Below are 3457 nucleotides of genomic sequence, written 5' to 3'. Positions count from 1 at the left end.
GTACTTTACCTCTAAAAATCCTCGATGTATTAGACTTGCAGCACTGGGATAGTCGCAAGTCGCGCTAAGTGGATATCTTCCTAATGGGCTTTGAACGAACGCATGGAAGCTACTGCTGGGGCAGGGGTTCTAAACTCACGTAGCGACCCAGTAGGTTCACCGAAAGCCACGGACCGCGCACCTCTTGCATTCGCGTCGAGTGCATGTTGCTCGAACAGAGTCTCAGCTGTGGGAGCGAGCTGGGCCTTCGAGCACAGTGAGAGAGGAGCCGCAGTCAGTCGCAGAGAAGGGAGGTTCCCCTGAATGCTCGCGCTCGATTGTCTCCACTAGGCCCCCGAGAGCCTTTCGTTACTTCGGACGAATCCTGACTGTACCGCATGCAGGCGTGCGTGCGGGTTGCCTACCTGCACCGCAGGTAAGGCGCTACGGCCCCCTGGGGTAGGCAAACCCGCCAGTCATCGTGGTTCTGCTGTACCGCACGCGGGCGTGCATGCGGGTTGCCTATCCGCGCTGCCCGTAGGGCGCTACGGCCCACTGGGGTAGGCAAACCCGCCAGTCATCGTGGTTATGCTGTACCGCACGCAGGCGTGCGCGCGGGTTGCCTACCTGCACCGCACGTAGGGCGCTACGGCCCCCAGGGGTAGGCAAACCAAACGTTCGGTAATGTATGACTGCAAGAGCCACCTCTGGTACATTGTCATATGCTCTGTTTGCGTTTTTCCGTTTCGCTCGGTGTCCTGACACAATAAATACAATTTTAGAGGTAAATTGTTTAGAGGTTAAAATTTTAGAGGTACTCGACACCACCTTTTTTAGAGGTAATTGATTTTAGAGGTAATGGACGTTTTAGAGGTACTTTGTTTAGAGGTAACGGTGCCGACTCGATTCGGCTCCAAACGCCGTGTACCCGGGCTGGTGTATATTTCTTAAAAGTTGCCAAATATAATTATTATTAACAGCAAATCGCCCATAATAGTTTATTTTTTATCCTGATCATTTCATTATTGTCACAGCTCCAGCACTTTCCTGGCGTTGCCCCCTGCAGCCACACAACGATGCACGGGGTGCGAGGCATCCCCAAAGGATCACATCCCGGACAAGCGAGGCGGGATTGCCTACCCCAGGCGTCCTCGGCCACAACTCCCTGAGGTTCCCCATAGAGCTGCGGCCACAATGTTGCATGGGTCGGGAGCCCTAAAGAATCACATCCCGCGACCACGATATGTCGGTGAGTGTCATTGTCTGATCAGAACTTCTGCCGTAATTATTGCTCTCCCTCTTTACCGAGCCGCGTCCCCTACCCCTCTCCTCCTCCCCACCCCGCATTTGCCGGGCCTTTATGGAAACGTAAACAAACAGTGGACATCGGTGTCACGATCGGCGTCTTCTGCTCAATACCGATAATACCTACTCATTTAATTGGCCATAGGATTTTAATCAGCATTTTAGGGTGTACAGCCGCTTCTCGATATTAATCGCAAGGTATAGTGCTTGATTGTTTCCGGTCCGGAATATTGAATTGTTCCATTCCGGTTATTGTTGTAATGTAAGAGGTTAGTGTTCTCCAGTGCACAAGTTGTCGGCTATTTTTTTGAGGCTGAGTAAATGATGTCCTTGATGTAAACTTGGCTCACTGTAAGCTTTGTTGAAAAGGTGTTGAATGGGTACACTTCTCCATTCCATACAGTATGTTAAATACTGTTGCAGGTCACTGTCAGTGTTTTATCGTACATCAGATATTTTACTCGATATTATTCTCGTGGAACACAAAACTTTATTACTTTCTGGTTGGGGTGCAAACCGAGTGGTACTATTTGCGTAATCCCCCAAACAATCAATCATTGTGCATTGCAGCTAATTTGCAGATGCCCCTTCGCACCTAATGCTTGAGTCCAGTGCCAAATTATTAATTTGAAAGACCATGGACATTTAGAGATGTATTGGGGGAGAGGCATTTAAACGTGTATTGTATGAGTAATTTAAATGTAATTAATAGTTGATGAGCACTAAAAGTACCGTTGAATATGATTGCAGGAACTCGGCCCAGAAATGTTCTTAACATGAGCAAGAGAAGTCTATAGAGTCATTTTACCCAAAAGAATAGGTGAGTTGACATGACAGTAACAAACTCTGGTCCAATTTGTCTCTGTACAGACTCTATGAGGAGCTTCCTTTCGTGTGCATCAAAGGGTGTTTTTTGATGTTTTTTGTGGTGCCTTGGTTCTTTGTTGTCGATTTCAATCCTCCTCTGTCAAAATCCAGGCTGATTCGTTATAATTGAAAATGTCTTTTAAAAATCTTGACAATTTGGAAAGTTGCTGGAATTGGTTTGGATTGGTCGGGCAAACTCCCTTTTCAGTTACCCTGTTTAAATATCATGGTGCCAACCCACTACAGCAGAGTTCTTAGCCAGTGCGCCTTAGGTAGCCTACCCGCCCATAGTTAAAAAGACCAGCTCTTAAAACTCAAGTTTCTGTGAACAGGAGTGGTTTCTGACAGAAGCAAAGGTAGTTTGTGGTCCCTGGTTCACCCCTATCTATTCGAGTACTCCTCCGTCGAAAACCGGACCCATGCCTTTGTAAATTTTGCCAAAAATGAAAAATTTGAAAATCGCTGGAAACAGTTGGGATTGGTCCTTTCAATCTCTGCGTCGAAGTTTCACGCCGCCGCGCCGGTCCATTTCAAGTGAGTTACACCTGTTTTTCTTGGACCGGTTCGTTCGCCTGCGAGGTAGGCAGCCCATCTTACGCTGCCCGCCAGATTAGACCACCCTTAACACACAAGTTTCTGTGGACAGGGGTGGTTTCTGACGGAAACAAAAGTAGTTTTGTGGTCCCCTGGGTCATCCCTGTCGATTCGACTACTTTTCCGTCTAAATCCGGACCCATCAATTTCAACTAGAAGAATAAAGGCCTTTGTAAATTTGGCCAAAAATGACAAAAATTAAAATTGCTGGAAATAGTTGGGATTGCGGTCAGACTGAATCCTTTTTCAATCTCTGCGTCGAAGTTTCACATCGCCGGGCCATTTTAAGTGAGATACGCCTGTTTTTGGCCCGGTTCGCCTGCGAGGTAGGCAGCCCATCGTACGCTGAGCGCCAGATTCAAAAGACCACCCTTAAAAATCAAGTTTCTCTGGAAAGGGGGTGGTTTCTAACGGAACCAAAGGTAGTTTTGTGGTCCCCTGGGTCACCTCTGTCGATTTGACTACTTTTCCGTCGAAATCCGGACCCATCACTTTTCGCTAAAAACACAAAGGCTATAGCCTTTGTAAATTTGGCCAAAACTGAAAAATTTGAAAATCGCTGGAAATGGTCGAGATTTGCACGACAGCATCCTCTTTCAATCTCTCCGTCGAAATTTTTCGCTGCCGGGCCTTTTTAACACTAGAAGGACCGGGATTTTCGTATACCTAGAAGGACCGGAGGGGTCATTTTGACCCCTCTACGATTTTTGGC

The 3457-nt window shown here is 47.4% G+C and overlaps 1 long non-coding RNA gene across 3 annotated transcripts in view; it reads left to right on the top strand.

Moving 5' to 3' along the window:
• The first annotated feature begins 882 nt into the window (after positions 1-882).
• Positions 883-3457, top strand: part of LOC127751405 (uncharacterized) — a 4121-nt gene continuing 1546 nt past the window's right edge. The window contains exons 1-3 of one of the 3 annotated variants that reach the window (XR_008012116.1): positions 883-915; positions 1014-1228; positions 2035-2104. This is a non-coding gene — a long non-coding RNA (uncharacterized LOC127751405). Of the gene's footprint in view, positions 1229-1349; positions 1483-2034; positions 2105-3457 lie in introns of those variants that run through there. The other 2 variants (XR_008012115.1, XR_008012114.1) reach the window with 2 other exon arrangements.

This window comes from Frankliniella occidentalis, unplaced genomic scaffold (genome assembly GCF_000697945.3).
Source record: "Frankliniella occidentalis isolate FOCC.00 unplaced genomic scaffold, Focc_3.1 Scaffold465, whole genome shotgun sequence".
NCBI lineage: Eukaryota > Metazoa > Arthropoda > Insecta > Thysanoptera > Thripidae > Frankliniella > Frankliniella occidentalis.
This window is presented reverse-complemented; position numbering and strand designations above follow the sequence as displayed.